The sequence below is a fragment of the Tupaia chinensis genome, unplaced genomic scaffold (genome assembly GCF_000334495.1).
Source record: "Tupaia chinensis unplaced genomic scaffold, TupChi_1.0 Scaffold000707_1, whole genome shotgun sequence".
NCBI lineage: Eukaryota > Metazoa > Chordata > Mammalia > Scandentia > Tupaiidae > Tupaia > Tupaia belangeri.
The window spans coordinates 863,901-881,996 of NW_006160230.1; the positions used below are offsets into that span (position 1 = coordinate 863,901).

General features: G+C 37.0%; 1 protein-coding gene across 3 annotated transcripts in view; it reads right to left on the reverse strand.

Annotated features, from left to right (window-relative positions):
• The window catches only part of CNBD1 (cyclic nucleotide binding domain containing 1), a 468,077-nt gene that overhangs the window by 198,460 nt on the left and 251,521 nt on the right, over positions 1–18,096 (reverse strand). The gene's annotated exons all lie outside the window — the stretch shown is intronic.

Consider the following 18,096-nt stretch of genomic DNA (forward strand, 5'->3'; position numbering starts at 1 on the left):
CTTTCCCTTTCTAGATATATATTCAATAAGAGTTTTTAAAATTACCATTAAGTAAGACAATATGTGTGACCTAGACAAATATAATGTGTCACATTCATTTTAAGTTAATGTGTGTGTGTATATATGTATACACACACACACACATATATATATGTGTATATATATATATATGCAGTTTAAAAAGTTAAAAATCAAGGTACATGTGCCTATAAATATATGTTTATAAATTAACATTATATAATAAAACAAGTCTAGAAAGAGATTTGATAGTGAAAACTGGAGAAAATTACAGTATAGTTTAGCTCTCCAAAAACAATTAAGATATTACTGAAAAATCACAAAGTTTTGTAAAATTTAGAATCTATGAGGAAAAGAATTTGTTAATAGTGTAAGATAAATATAAGCTTTTGAAAAGTTTAACCAATGAGGGACCAGCAGTTAGCATAATGGCTATGTCGCTGGACTCCCATGGAGTCGAGTGTGGTTCGAGTACCCGGACCCGGTAGCTTAAACTCATGACGGGCATGTGTGCGTGTGTGCCCAAGATCCCAAGAAGAAGAAGGTATTGTGGCGTGGCCATCCTCTCTGGGGGATAATTTCTCATTTTTCTGTCTCTCTGTCGCTCTCTTTCTGGTGAGCACACATGCCCTATAGCAAAAACCTCTCCTAAATAAAATAAAATAAAATAAAATAAAATAAAATAAAATAAAATAAAATAAAATGTTTAACCAGTGAGTCAGAAAAAAAAGTATAGATGCCTATTCAAATTTTCATGATACATAAAACTTTTTATGTAAATTTTAATAAAAAAAGAATATATGCATCTAAAGAAAATTAGACAATAAAAAATGCTGGTTAAAATGTCATTAAATATTCATTTCCAGGCTTTGAAAAAGTTAAAGAATTAATCAAAATCAAGCTGATGAGGAATAAGTTTTATTGAGTTTTACATAGCTAACGTCTAGTATATGAAAAGTCAAATATTTTCATAAGGACTCAAATCTCCTAGTTTAAGACCTCATATTTTAAAATATCTCTTAATCACAACTTGTGTTAGGTGAACAAAAAGTATTTGAAAGGAGTTAAAATAATAATGGGAAATTTAATCATTTTGGTAGTGACTTTCAAAAGGTTAAAGGCCATATACAAAGTTTGATTAAAGCAAACGTGTTTGTGAATTCCTTGCTAAGGATCACTCAATCTCTGTTGCACAGACCTTCAGCTAATATCAACAATTCCAGAAAGACTTAAATGTTTCAAAGAGCTATAATTGGATGAATAAGGTCATATCGTCATCTGGCTAATCCCTTCTTGGCCTATAAAATTGGGTTTAAGTGTTATCTACCTACAAGGGAAGGTTTTCCTGACCTCTCCCCTGCCCCCATTCAGTCTAATTAATGTTCCTCCTCTGGGATCCTTCTTCACGGAATTTCTGTGACCATGCTCTGCGTTTTCAGTTTCTGCCAATACAATGTCATCTCTTGAGAGAAGAAACTCTTGACTTTGCTCTGTGTCTCTAGTCCCGAACACATTGCCTGAATTATTTTTGTCATTTGCAAACACTTACTGAGTAAACGAAAGCTTATTTAGTGATTTCTTATATTATTTTCTCCAAGAATCTTACAAAATACTGGGTTGTAAGAAAAGTCATGATTATTTTTTCTGTTTCTCTATGCAAAACTGCAAAGTTGATCTCCAATATTTGAAGATCAGTTCTCCCTTTTGAATTCTGTCTACAAATGAATAAGATAAAATCCTTTGATGGCCTGTTTTATTTTTCTCTGATCATTAGGTGGAAGCATAGGAAAACATCATAAAGTTATATACATTTTAAACTACATAGTTTCATTCATGGAATCTCCTTTACAAGGCTTAAATGATCTCAGAGGTAACATTTTAAAAGCAGTGGCCTTTTCATATAACGTTTGTTATATCAAGAAATTTTTAGAGATGGGGTTATTGCTCTTAAATTAAATTTTTCCTCCCTCAAGATGCCATGAATAGTTATTTTAAGACACATGTCTAATAACTGTTCTTAGAGTATTGCTATAACTTGTGGCAGATCAGCTGCAAATAACTCTAGATATTTGAGATCAAAACAACAAATATTTAAATACTAATATAAAACTAATTGAAAAAAATACCAAGAGATTAGTTTCATTTTATTTTGAATGCAAACCTTCCATTGGAATAGCCTCTCAACAATGATATTTCTTGCTCCTAAAATGAAATGACTACTTCTTTAGGATATGTCACAAGACATAACCATTACAATAAAAGACATCACAAGGTAAACATCCTTAAATCAGTATAAACAATGAAATGAAGTTCCAAACAAAAAATAAAATACTTCATGGGGAAAAAGACATATAAAATGGATCTTAAGATATTGGTAAAGCATTGACAGATATAGGGAGAAATTTTAAAATATGGGAAATGGCATAAACAAAACAGATAACATGGAGTTATTGGATGGTCTACAGTCAAGCATGAGGAGGAGAAGGAATAAGAATATTCCAGTTTGTTGTTAAAATCATAGTATGGGAAAAAGTATTTTAAGGAATCTAATTAAAAGCAGATTAGGACACACTTAGGAGAGCCATTGAAAATAGTGATATGTTTCAACTAACCATTACCAAATATTTCATCTTAGTAATAATAAAAGAAATATCTGATTTTAAAATGAGGTATGATTTTCAATACTTAAATTATTAAAGATTTAAAATTTAGGATAAGGCAATACTGGCATTCTTTTAGAGCACTGGAGTTAAATATTTTTCATAATTTTTCAACTTGTATCAAGAGACATGAAAATACCTACACCATTTGATTCATTACTGTGTTTTTATTTATTTATATTTATGATAGAGAGTATGTGTAAAAACACAAAATAGGTAGAGAGAATGAGAAAGGGAGAGAGAGAGGATCACCCTCAACTGGGCCTGGTCATGCCACGCTGCCCTTTCCCTAGTTCTCTAGTTCCTCAAGACTTGGGCACACGTGCATGAGCCCAGCACACTTTCAAGCTGATCCAGGGATCTAAAACCACTGTGTGTCATGTGGCTTCCAGTAAACTAGTTCAGTTACTACCAAATGTGCCACCAATCTGGACCTTGATTCGTTATTTTTAACTTCAGAAATATCTGTCATAAATAAACAACCCAAAGTATAGATAAAAGTCAGGGCAAGAAGACATTCAGGACCACAGAGTTCATGATCGAGAAAAACTTACAATACTTGAAAACAAGATTGAGCAAGTCAATTATCTCATATCCAATTGAGGTTAAAAAGCAGTTATTAAAAAGAAATCTTAACATGACCCTAAAGTAGTATTAACAAGGTTAGGCACTGGATCCTACATGACTGATTGCACAGGTCAAGTCCTAGAACCAGTCACTTGAAAATTACAACTGATGTATGTGTGTTTGCACCCAAAATCTCAAGAGAATGGACAAGAAGGGATTATGGCATGGCTATCCCTCTTAGGGGAGTGATTTCTCACTTTCTAGCTCTCTCTTTCTTCTTCTCTCCTGCAAGCACATGCTTCCTCTAACAAAATTTAAAATGAAAAAAAAAAAGAGTATTAACAGAAATATTAGTGACCCAAAAAAGCTTAAAGTATGCTAAATATGAAGAGCCAAAATTACACATTATTTCACTTGGAAAAACATGCACATAGGTCAATCATAGTCGCATAGTGGTTCCACAGTGTTCCATGATACTGAGGCCAAGTGGAAGATCTTAGATTCAAATCCCAGAATCTCCCAATATAACCAAAGCTGTGTGCATGAGTGGCTGGCTGAGGCCGAGAGTGGAACCACGTGTGAAAACCCTTTTGGAAGTGACTCTTTTTCTATCACTCTGTGTGTCTCTCTCTCATGGAAAAGAATGAACTTTTAAAACACGTACACTGTTAAAACTGGAGAAAAATGTATCAAAAGGACAATAATAACTATCTAAAGTCAGTGGGATTAAGGCACATTTCTTTTCTCTTATTTGTGTCCTAGCTTTTGAAATACTTCCCAATTTTCTATAATAAACATATTACACTTAGAGTCTGAAGAAATATAGGTAATGCAATGATGCACTGGACAATTTTTTTCTGGAGAAAATTAAGAAGAAAAACCAGTTTATGAGTATTCTAAAGCCATTCATGGAGAAGCGATACATGGAGACCTGGACTAAGCATTGACACTGAGAAGAATAAAACAGAAAATGAGCTTGAAAAATAAGTTGAATTGATATGATGTAATTCAATTAATTTAGACAGAGAAAGAGAAGTAGTTGATGTTTTGTGGTTTTAAGATTTTATAGGAAAATAGTGGTATCATTATTATATTTGTCAGTAAAGAACTGTGTGGAAAGCAAGATAAGATGCTAGCCTTTTCATGGATTTTCACAACAAGCCAGCAGGACTTCCCAGAGGAGATACTAAGCAGAAGTTTAATTATGTGACTGCAGAGCTGAGGTTAAGGTTAAAAACCTATGAATCTGGCAATCAGAAGCATATAAATTAAATTGAACCATAGGAATGAATGAAAACTTTTTTAAAATTAATTTTTTCTTTAGATTTTTGTTCAAGTGTCCACTCACTGGAGTGATAGAGAGAGAGAGTGTGAGAAATCTCCCTCGGGTCATGCTGCAATCTCGTCTCCTCTATTGTCTTCTCTGGATTTTGAGCATGCATTCATACATGCCTGGCATGATTTTCAAGCCTCTGGGTCTAGTACTCAAACTGTAGTGGGCCATGTAAGAACCCAGTGCCTTCACAACCCCATAACCTGCTGGCCCCTGACTGAAAGCTTTTATAGAGAAAACAAAATAAAAATTGGAGAGAGAGGAGATGCATCAGGAGAGGGGAGGGACAGGAATAGAGTGAAGTTGCAGAGACAAAAGTGACTCAAATTCTTCACAATGATCTTTGTTAAATGCTAAGTTTCTTCTGGGAATAGACTTTAAAGAGACATCACTAATTAAATCATCCTGGCTAGAGATATCTGGAAAGAGGACTATTGTTAAGGCAACTTGTAAACCTTTTAAAACCAACCTTCTCATTGAACCTAGCTTCAGAAGGAAACAGAAAAATGAACAAATTCAGAATAAAAAATCTAACATATTCATAACAATATTGTTACTTCAAAATAGTTAAATGTTGGTAGAGATTGTATAAAATAATTTAAAATGTAATAAATTCTTGGTAACTGTTTTTCATAAACTTAAAAGTTATTTTTTCATGGGAACCAGCAGTTAGCGTAATGGCTATGTCACTGGACTCCCACGTAGTCAACCGCAGTTCGCATTCCAGACCTGGTGGCTTAAAACTCATGCCGGGCGCGTGTGCGTGCGTGCCCAAGATCCCAAGAGGAGAATGGAGGAGAAGGGATTGCGGCGTGACCATCCCCGCTGGGGGATGATTTCGCGCTTTCTGTCTCTAATGTCTCTCTCTGTCTGTCTGGCAAGCGCACGTGCCCTATAGCGAAAATCTCTCAAAAAAAAAAAAAAAGGTATTTTTCTTTGTGCTTAGGCCTCTTTACACATACACAAAAATTACTAAGAATATGTATTTCAGAAATGTTTTCTCATATCCATAACATATGTATTAAAGTTAAGGTCTTTGAATTTTTTTCAGGAAAATATTTTATTTATTAATTCAAACTGTATTTGTTATCTAAATTAATTTATCATGTGAGGTTATAAAAATGCATACAATATTATTTTTAAAAAGTTAAAAATAGAATGAAGGTAATATTGGTAAGAAAAACAGATGAAGACAAGAATAAAATAAAATGAGAAAACAGATTCTGTGAAATCCTACGCAAGTGCAAAGAGGAAATATTATACGTAAAAGGAGAATTTTTGCTCTGGTTTTCTTACTTTTAAAACATTTTGATGTGTTAGCTCCTATCAAAATAATACCACATATTTTTTAAAACAAATAATTTTTTTGTTTGTTTTGCTTTGTTTTCAGAGAGATTTTTGCCATAGGGCACGTTTTCTTGCAAGAAAGACAGGGACAGAGAGACAGAAAGTGAGAAATCACCCCCAGGGAGGATGACCAAGCCACAGTCCCTTCTTCAAAGCCTCTATAATTAATAAGAAAAGTTTGCAACCTGCTTGCCTTCTTGAAACAAAACTTCAAGTACACACACACACACACACACACACGCACATGCACTCAAGCCACCAGGTTCAGAACTCAAACCACAGTCAGCCATCTGAGGGTATAGTGACAGAACCACTATGCCATCTGCTGGTCCCAAATAGGTTTTGTTTTCATTTTAAAGAATTATGTGTTTCAGTTCATTTATTATTATTATTATTATTATTATTATTATTAAACTTGTTATAGGGCACATGTGCTCACCAGAGAGAGATAGGGGTAGTGGTAGGGGAGAGAAAATAAGAAAGCAAGCCTCCAGGTCCAGGACTCTAACCATGGTCAACCATGTGAGAGTCCAGTGCTTCAACTACCCGGCCACTTTCTGGCTGCCGAGGCAAATAGTTTTACCAAAAATGTTCTTATACTTTCTAACAGCTCATACATTGGAAAATATGATCAGTTACCAGATTTAGCAAATACAAGAAGTCTCAATAACATTGAAGATATTTCTCTCAGAAGTTACCAAAAATAAAACTCTATAGTATAAACAAAACTGAGATTTCCACAAAGCATGCTATTAAAATCCCCTATACCAGGACATAACAGACTATTTCTAAGGACTTAAAAATCACATTTATTTGAGAATATTAGAAGGATGGCATCTGAGTATATAAGTGTGAAAATTTTCAGTACAATCCAAGGATAAGTGTTATTTTATCTGGAAGAATAAATGAGCTACATCTATTTCATACTATCATCCAGTAATCTAAATATATATATGTGTATATATATATTTAATTGACAGTGTGTTTGTGCACTCATCAGGGAGAGAAAGTGAGAGAGAGAGAAAGTGGCCTCCGGGACCAGCAGTTAGTGTAACGGCTATGTCGCTGGACTCCCATGTAGTTGACCGCGGGTCCAGTGACTTAAACTCATGCCAGGCACGTGTGCATGCATGCCCAAGATCCCGAGAGGAGAATGGAGAAGGGATTGTGGCGTGACCATCCCCCCTGGGGGGGGGTGATTTCTCACTTTCTGTCTATCTCTCTTCGTCTGTCTGGCAAGTGCACGTGACCTATAGCAAAAAAAAAAAAGTGGCCTTCAATGGGTATAGTCACACTGTCATCCTTTTTACTTCCCTTTCTCCTGCCTACCAGGATTCTGGACATACACTCACGGCAAGTTTTTCAAGCTACTAGGTGAAATTCAAACTGTGGTCAGCAGTGTGGACTCCAGCTTCGAAAGCATATTCTTAATCACTACACTACAGAGACAACCCAATATTTTGCTCTCAAATAAAATTTTGATCAGTACTGTGCATGGAAAGTGACACTGGTTGGAAAGTATCAGTAGTGCTTATGAATGTATGCATTCATTTATCATATATTTATTGAGTGGCCATTATGTCCAAGAGCTGCAGGTTCGGCTGCAGCACTAACTCAGAGTGTAAGTGTGTTAGAGTCGGCCCTGCCAGGGTGGGGAGAAACAAGCAGCTATAGAATGCTCAAGAAGTCAACACGTGCCTGAAGAAAGTGTTAGAGCCTTTGTGCCTAGAGATATGTAGACCATAGGTCTAAAAAAATTTTAAGACTTATTTAACTTAACTAACTAATTAATTAATTTAAATTTGACCAGAGAGTGATAGAGTGAGGTCGGGGGTTGGTGAGGGAAGTAAGAAAGCAAGCTGCCAGGTCCAGGATTCTAACTGAGGTCTGCCATGTGGGAGTCCAGCCCCCTTGACTTCCGAGCCACCTGCCAGCCCCAGGGCTAAGAATCTTTTAATCTCTAAAAATAAATGGAAGCATCTATAACACACACAGAGTTTTCCTGACTCTGAATTATACAGCATTGAGCATTTTAGTTAGCAAAAGCCCTTCTGATCTGTAAAAACAGAAAAACAATCTCAGGAGGTTTTAGAAAAATGTCTACTCAAGAAATGTAAAGCTCAGGCAGACTCTTCACTATTTTACTAATTTTAAAATACATTCCTGGACAGTCAGATAAATTGGTTTTTCAGAATTATTAATATTATTTAGTTAATCTTGAGATAAATCTATATAAACAGTAATTTCAGCTTTAGAGTTATTGGTTTCTCCAAAGTCATACTTTCTGATAACAACTAAACATCATGAATAGTTGTCCATAAAAATCCATCCTTTTATTCTCTCCAATAAAATATTTATTTTAAATTTCTTACATTAATATTTAACAGTTCATGGGGCTATTTTAAAAATCAAATTAGTAGGAAATGTCTCCTTCAAAATATAGCAACAACATGTGTGCAACCTTATTTTCTCTAAGACTATAGCTTAACTTAAATCTTGGCTGAAGTACATAGTGACTCAAAATATTTTCCTGAAATTGTCATTGTGGCTCCTAATATTGTCCCACCACATTTCAATTCTAAATATATCAATTTCAATAAATTTCTCTTTTCATGGAAATAAATTTATGGGTACAAAAATGAGTGATGATTTGATTCATTTCCCTGCAAAGAGTTTTGTTCAATACAGCTTTTAATTTTTTTTTACTTTATTTTTTCTTTCTAATTTTCATTTTATAAAGACCAAATATCATGACATGTCCTACAATTATATTTTTCAATGCTTTGCCTTAAGTTGTAAAATAAATACTTCATCTCATTTTTTAAAGTTGATCCTGAAAGGGAAAAAGGAACCTCCTACCCTTCCCAAAGCTGAAGACAAAGCAAAGGCTTTGAAGGACAAGAAAGCAGTGTCAAAAGGCATCCTTAGGACCAGCAATTAGCATAATGGCTATGTCGCTGGACTCCCACGTAGTCGACCGTGGTTCGCATCCCAAACCCGGTGGCTTAAAACTCACGCTGGGCACATGTGCGTGCGTGCCCAAGATCCTGAGAGGAGAATGGAGGAGGAGAAGGGATTGCGGCGTGGCCATCCCCCCTGAGGAGTGATTTCTCACTTTCTGTCTCTCTGTCTCTCTCTCTCTGTCTGGTGAGCGCACACGCTCTATAGCAAAAACCTCTCCAAAAAAAAAAAAAAAAAAGGCATCCATAGCCACAAATAAAAAGAAGATCCTGCACATCACCTGCCTTTCAGAGGCAACCCAAATTTCCTTGGAAGAGTGCCCCAGTAGAAACAAGCTTGACCACTGTACCATCATCAAGTTCTCCCTGACCCTGAGTCTGTCATGAGGAAGACAGAAGACAACAACACACTTGTGTTTGCTGCGGATGTCAAGGCCAACAAGCACCGGATCACACAGGCTTTGAAGAAGCTCTGCAATACTGATGTGGCCAAGGTCAACACTCTAATCAGGCCAGATGGAGAGAAGAAGGCATGTGTGTGGCTGGCTCCTGATTATGATGCTTTGGATGTTGCCACCATATTTGGGATCAACTAGACTGAGTCCAGCTGGCCAATTTTAAATTCAAATTTTTGGCCTTAAAAATTGTTTTTAAATAAAAAACTTAAATTTCAAAAATTAAATAAATGCTTTATTATTCTTTGCCTTTGTCATTTGAAAACATATCTTAACCATCTTATTAGTATTCCTCATACAAAATGTCAGAATAGGGACCAGCAGTTAGTGTAATTGCTATGTCGCTGGACTCCCATGTAGTCGACCACAGTTTGCGTCCCAGACCCAGTGGCTTAAAACTCACGCCGGGTGCATGTGCATACATGCCCAAGATCCCGAGAGGAGAACGGAGAAGGGATTGCGGCATGGCCATCCCCTCTGGGGGGTGATTTCTCACTTTCTGTCTCTCTGTCTCTCTCTGTCTGTCTGGCGAGTGCACGCGTCCTATAGCAAAAACCTCTCCCCCCCAAAAAAAAAGAAACAGTAAAAAAGTAAAAAAAAAATGTACAAAATGTCAAAATATATGCTGTAGACATGTAAAATATTAAATGGTATATTAAATTCAGACCCAGAGCCATGGAAAGAATGCATTACATTAAGACCATTCTTTTGATTATAGAAAACAGGAGAGACCCACACAGTTCAAGACTGCTGTCACACTAGAACAGATCATAGAGGCAATGACATTGTGTCCTGTGATTCATCATCTGAACAAAGACATTTTAGATTATCCATCAAAAAAGAGTATCAATTAATGCTGTAGATTACCTTAGTGAAGACTCTTAGGTGATGTGCATTAACAAACACTGCTTCTTCAAATTATAGCCTGGATTGAGTTTAATTTTATCCATAGAAAAATTTTTTCTCTTTGTTTTTGAAAGATTATTATTTTAAGGCACATGCGCTTTCCAGAGAGACAGAAAGACAGAAAGTAAGAAATCAGCCCCCATTTCCCCCTCTCCACCAGAAGGGATGGCCACACCACAATCCCTTCTCCACTATTCTCTTCTCTGGACTTCAGGCACTCACATACACACATGTGGTGTGTTTCAACCTGCTGGGCCTGGGACTCAAACTGCATTAAACTATGTGGGAGTCCAGCACCTTAACCACTACACCACCTGCTGACCCTGAAAATGTTTGTTTTCTTAAAGAGACAGCAAAGAGTAAGAGAAAACAAAAGGTCAGCTTTAAAAGACCTAGATTCAAAAGCTCTGTAGTGTTGAAAGAGCAAGAAGCAAGGCTCTGAAATTCAAAGTTCACCAATATTTCAAAGAGATAATGAATCTATTCCGCATATCTAAGAAGATTGTCTATCAAATGATTAATGATGGCAAAAGAAATTTACACAACATGAAACATTATTACTCTCATATAAAGGATTGTAAAGAAGCTAATAAGAAATAACATTCTTTCTCTTATGATAGCATCCCCCAAGGTATGTAGCACAGAGGTGTTGCTTGAGGGGGTAGGGCAGGGAGGTAAAACATGTTTCAAAAGTTGTTTAACAGACATGTAGGAAATACTAATGCAGGCTGGCATATTGATATTGACATGCTGATATTTTTTAAAAATTACTTAACTTTAAATCATCAAATGGATCTATCTCCTCAACTAACCCATTTCTATTGGTTTGTGTGTAAATATTTTTAATATTAAACATTTATAAGATAAATTGACCTCAGTCGCAGGGATCTTCAGGCACTGGAATTGATTATGGTTTCTAACTGGTTAAAAAATTTAAAGCACTTTTTAAAATAGATTATACAATGGAACATTATTCAGCCATAAAAAGGGGGCCAGCCCCTGGTTTAGGCAGCTGGATACCACCTGGATTACTGTGTTATTTGGTCCCAGACCCAGCGACTTGAAAGACATGTCACATGAGCATGTGTACCCAAAGTCCTGAGAGGAGAGAGAGATGGTGGAGAAAGGATTGCAGCATGAACAGTTCCTTTGAGGGCAGTGGTGCTTTCTTGCTTTCCCTCTCTGTCTCTGTCTCTCAAGTGAGTGCACATGCCTCCTGGAAAATATTTAAAAGAAAAAAAAATAATATAATGAAGTGCATGATAGAAGTAGATAAACTGAAAACATTCTTAAGTGAAAGAAGTCAACATTCTGTATGATTCCATTCAGATGAAATGTGCAAAACAAGTAAATCCACAGAGACAGAAAGCAGGCTAGTGCTTACCATGGGTTAGGGGAGGGAGGAATGGAGAGTGATTGCTTTAATGCATATGGAATTTAATCTTAAAAAAATTAAATTATTTGGAAACTATATAGCTGTGATGGTTCTATAACATCTGAAATATACTGAATGTCACTGAATTGTACACTTTTAAGCAATTAATGATGACTATCATATAAATTTTACCTCAATTTTTAAAGGTTTTAAGAGATAACTTAATTGTCATAAAATTCACCTATTTTGTTTGTTTGTTTTTGCTATAGGGTGCATGCACTCTCCAGAGGGAGATAGAGAGGGGAAAAATGAGAAATTGAGAAATCTCCCCTTGGGGTGATCACCATGCTGCAATCCCTTCTCCATTCTTCAATCAGGATTTTGGGCATGTATACATATGCACCTGGCATGATTTTCAAACTGCCAGGTTCAGGATTTGAACTGTGCCAGACACATGCCAATCCAGTGCCTTAGCCATTATGCCACCTGAATGAACCTTTTAAAAATGTACAATTTGGGGTCAGCAGGTGGCATAATGGTTAAGGAGCTAGACTCCCATATGGTTGATCATGACTTAAGTCTTGAACCTAGCCATTTGAAACTCACACTGGGCACATGTGCATGCATGCCCAAAATTCCAAGAGGAGAATGGAGAAGGGATTGTGGAATGGCCATCCTTCCCATGTAGGAGTGGTTTCACTTTCTTTCTCTCAGGCTTTCTCTGTGTCTCAGGTAAGTGCACATGCTTTATCGCAAAAATCTCTTATATAAAAATAAAATAAAATGTAATTGTATTAATCCATTATTTTTTTTTACATCCAAAGAGATGTGTAATACTAATCACAATGTAATCTCAGAATATTTGTATCATCTAGTGTCTTTATGAATTTGTTTATTCTAAAAGTTTCATATAAGTGGAATAATAAATGTGGTCTTTTGTCTAGCGTCTTTCATGTATCATAATGTTCTCAAGTTTTATCCAGGTTATGGCATGTATTAGTATTTTATTCATTTTTAGTGACAAATTATATTCTATTATAATTATGTGCCACAATCAAAAAAATCCATTTACCTATTTATGGAAATTTCGTCTGTCTCACTTTTTTGGCTATTTTGAGTAATGCTACTATAAACATTTGTATACAGCATAAATGTATACTTTCATTTCTCAGGTATGTGTCTATGAGTGGAACTTCTGAGTCAAATGGTAGTTTTATGTTTAGCATTTGAAGAGTTGCCTTATTTTTTCTAAAGTGACTTTGTCATTATAATCCCAAGAGGAATTTTTGACCATTCAACTTTATAAAAATTTGAATAATACTACTCTTGTCTATCTTTTATATTTCAACCATCCCACTGAGTGTGGTGTGATATGCCACTGTGGTTTTGATTTGCAATTCTTGATACCTAATGATGTTGGACATTTCTTTAAAATGCGTTTATTCAGGCACAGGCAGTGGCACAGAGGCAATGTGACTCTACCCACATGGGAAAGGTTCTGGGTTCACGTCCACTGACTTCTCTTGGCAAACCAAGTGCATGGAAAAATGACCCAGGCCAGGTGAGACTGGAGGAGACCTGAAGTAAAGATCCTGTTGGGGTGCCTATCTCTCTCTCCCTCTCTCTCATTGATGAAATGAATACCGTGTTAAATAAATAAATAATACAATGAGCAAAATGTGTATCTTCAGATAGCTCACTCATATTTAGAGGTTTATTTATTTATTTATTTATTTATTTTTGCTATAGGGCACATGCACTCGCCAGACAGACAGAGAGACAGAGAGACAGAAAGCGAGAAATCACCTCCCAGGGAGGTGTTGAGAGGGAGAAAGAGGGTCTTGATGCCTCAGTCCACTCCCAGCCTTCAGCCAGCCTGGGCAGTGTTGCCATTTACCACTGCAGCAGTATCTGAGCCCTCTTTTTGTTTTTCTCCATATTCCACTTTCCTTTGCTCTTTCTTTTCTTATCCTCTCTTCCTAGTCTACCTGATACTTTAAATCTTTTAAACATTGTTTGAATTAAAACTTAAAACTAAAGAGTATACTTTGGTGCTCTTCAGAATTTATTTAAGAATTCAAGGGGGGAACCAGCAGTTAGCGTAATGGCTATGTCGCTGGATTCCCACGTAGTCGACCACGGTTCGTGTCCCAGACCCGGTGGCTTAAAAAACTCACGCCGGGCGCGTGTGCATGCGTGCCCAAGATCCCGAGAGGAGAATGGAGGAGAGGGTATTGCGGCGTGACCATCCCCCCTGGGGGGTGATTTCTCGCTTTCTGTCTCTATGTCTCTCTCTGTCTGTCTGGCGAGTGCACGCGCCCTACAGTGAAAATCTCTCAAAAAAAAAAAAAATTCAAGGTATAATTTACATTCTTAGTAAAAATGCACATGCTTACATATTATCTGAAGACCTGTGGTGATTTGGCTAGTACTGAGGATGTGATGGAGAGAAACCCAGATTCAGCCGTGTGTTCCAGTCAGGAGAGAGCAAAGATGATGTCAGTCACATTTTCTTTTTATCTGGAGAATATCTAACTTTTCCAGAAGCCCTCTTGACCAAGCAGATTTTTAAAAGAGTATATCGATTTATTTCATGAGTGAAAGACACAGCATTCCCAACAGGGTCTTCATGCCAGGGTTCACTGCCCAACTTTAGCCAGCCTGATACATTGTGTATCCTGTGTTAATTCAGGGAGGGCTCCAGATGTGAGCCAGTAACCTCGCCATGTGGTTCTGCCCTGCAAAGCATTGACTTTTTCTGCCTCACCATCAACCAGTCCCTACTAAGCAGATTTTTAATGTTTGTTTTAGCCTGCTTTTATGTTGTTAAGATCTGAATACTGCGAGATGGGTAATTTCTAAAAATAGAGGTGTATTTTTTTACTTCTTGGTTGTGGGAACCAAGATCAAGGTTCTACTTCTGTGAGGGTCTTCCCAGTGGTGGAGACTCATGAGAGTCCTGAGGTGGCATGGGACATCACATGGCAAGACAGTAAGAGCATGTGTCTGTATCTAATTGTGTGTCTACGTCAGTTCTAGTCTCTTATCCTCTTATGAAGTCACCAGGATTTAGTCAGAGCCTCTGATGACTTACTAAATCCTAACCACCACCCAAAGGTTTGATCTTCCAATGCTATGGTTGGACTAAGTTTCGATCCTCTTATTTCACAATATAACCAAATTTCAGGACATGAATTTTGTTGTGTAGAAATTATATTTCACAATTGGGTCTTATGGATACTCCTAGTTTTAAAGAACTGAAAAAATACAGATGTGTCTCTCCAGTATCAACATATATTATTGAGAAATGGCAAGGGAATAGGGGGTTGGAAGTAGCATTTGTTTGGACAATTACCAGTGTCTCTCCTAGGAAACTGGTAGAAAAAAATGATGAAGGCAAGATGTCTTAAGTACACATTATGCAGTTTTAATAAAAAGTACTGAATTAGGGCCAGCAGTTGGCATAGAGGTAAGGCCTGATTGCATGATTTGAGTCCTAGACCCAGCAACTTGAAAAATCATGCTGAGGGGCCAACAGGTAGCTTAGTGGTTATGGTGCTAGACTCCCACATGGTCAACTGTGGTTTGAGTCCTGGACCTGGCAGTTTGAAACTCATGCTGGCACATGTACATGTATAAAAAAAATCCTAGGGGAAAGAATGGAGAAAGGATTGTAGCATGGTCATCCCACCGGGGGTGGGGGGGTAATTTATTATTTTCCCTCTCTCTGTCTCTGCCCTCTCCAGTGAGCACACGTGCCCTATGGCTAAATAAATAAATGAATAAAACCATGCTGAGCACACATGCATACAGGCCCAAAATATCTAGAGGAGAATGGAAGAGAAGGGATTGCAATGTGGCCATCTCCGGTCCGCCCCTGCCACCGACTGTACTTTCTCACTGTCTTTCTTTGTCTGTCTCTCTTTGTCTTTCTGGTGAGTGCACATACTATATAGGAAAATGAGAGAATGAAAGAAAGAATGAAGTACCAAACTGCTGCTTTGGAGTATACTGTCAGGGAAATGCTGCCCATCACTCATCTTCAGAATAAGGCAAATAGAACATCCAACTGAGTTTTAGGACCATCAGCAGAGTGGTAGCGACACTTGTGCCTATTCCTCCTGCTTTCTGATCACTGGGGCTCGTTTTGATAAGGCAGCTACAGCTGAGAAAAGCCAATGTTTTCATCTCCCCTCTTATCTCAATAATTTAGGCTCTACTCATAATCTCAGCTATCATCATCCATTCCTTCTGCTTCACTTTTAGCACCTGTATGCTGACCTAAGCCTGCTCATTTTCTGGAGTTCTCGACCTCAGTAAATGGCAGCATATTTGCTCACTGACCACAGACAGAAGTCAGTCTCACTCTTGAATCTCATTCTTCCATTAGCATTCACATCCAGTCAGTCCCTAGGCCTACCATTGAAATGTTTCTAGACTAAAACAATTTCTTCAACATATTTTGAAGATGTATTTCTCTTTGAAAGATGGTTCTTTTTTTTTTTTTTTTGGAGAAGTTTTTGCTATAGGGGTGTGGGTTTGCCAGAAAGACAAAGAGAGACAGAGAGACAGAAAGCGAGAAATCACCCTCCAGGGGGATGGCCATGCCGCAATCCCTTCTCCTCTATTCTCCTCTTGGGATCTTGGGCATGCACGCACACGCGCCTGGCGTGTTTTAAGCCACTGGGTCCCAGACACGAACCACGGTTGACCATGTGGTAGTTCAGCCACATAGCCATTATGCTAACTGCCGGCCCCGCTCATTCATTTTTAAACTGGATATTGGTTCCAGGACTATATCCCCACCACCATGAATACAAAAATCAACCTTTCTATTTTTTTTTCACTATTTTCAATCCATTGTGGGCAGAATCCATTGATGCAGTATCAATGTTTGTATCCATTGATACTGCATCAATGGGTACAAACAGCTGACTGTGTTTTTCCCATCATTGAATTGTCTTGGCAATCTTGTCTAAAATCAATTAGCCATAAAGTTAAAGCATTATTTAGGGACTCAATTCTATTCCATTTATATGTGTGTATATATACACACACACACACATACATATAATATGTAGAATACATATATAATATTATATAATATGTATATATATTTTTTATATATATATATATATACATATATATATATATATATATATATCCACACATACACACACACACAAACATATATAAGCCACCAAATCCAAGACCCAAACTGTGCTCAACCAAGTGGGAATCCAGTGACATAACCATTATGCTATCTGTTGGTACCCAAAAAAATAATTTTAAAAGATGTAAAAGACTTATGGTAGAAAAAAAGAGTAAAGAGGATATAGACATAAAAGGGAAAAACATATCAATCATTTAGTTACAGAAATTTATCTTTTTTCCCTTAGGTTTTTCCCATAGAATGCATCTACTTGCCAGAGAGAGACAGAGAGAGAGAGAAAGTGAGAAATCACTCCTCCCACCAGGATGAACAGTCATGCTGCTATCCTTCTCCTCCATTCTCCTCTCGGGATTTTGAGCATGCACACACTTGAACCCAAGTGTGAATTTCAAGCCAGTTGGTCATATGGGAGTCCAGGACCTTAACTACCATGCCACTTTCTGGCCCCAACATTTCATTCTTAACAGTAATGTAAAGACAGATACTGATAAATTTTGATCTGGGATCTAGCTTCAGTTTAGGCACTACATCAGGTTCTCAAGAAAGTTATGTTTAATCCATTAATTACAATTACAACATTGTTTCCTCATTCATATTTTATTCTTTATGAAAACTGTATAAGAGACTGAGTAAATAATGGTAAGTTTAGGAAGCTTCCTTAAATAATGAAGCTCTAACGAACTGTGGCCAGAAAAGAGACCAGAAGGTACAAACAGCTGTGTGGAATTGCAGCCGAGAAAGGAATTCTCAGCAGCAGATTGAAAGTTGGCAGTCTGGTGATAAGGGGTCACTAGAGGGGACACTTTAAATAGCAGCAGAGGGATGGAAAGGTACACATTAAAAAAAAGGGAGAGGGACAGACACCTATTTGAACTTGTTTTGTTAAGTCAATGAACTTAATGAGCTGACTGCTTTGAAAGTGACATAGATCTGAGCTGCCAGAATGAGATGTCTTGAAAACTCAAAAGAATGATTTTGGCACAGAAAGGTGTAAACACAGAGACTCCTATAGTTTTAGAAAAGTGTGGAAAGTATCCCCTATTGAAATACAAGTTGGAATGAGTTATTTAATGTAATCAAATTTGGTATCTGTCAAAGACTGAAAGTTCAAATTTTAATAGTCAACCACCTGAGTTATAAAGATGCTATATAACGTTCACTTCTAATTGTAATTTTAGAACTTTTGGGAAGAAATGTGTAATTACAAACACTAACATATAAATAGACGTTGATTATGGAAAAATTCAACCAGTACAAATATATGTCAGAAAAAATAAATATTCCCCTTCATCACTTCTCAAT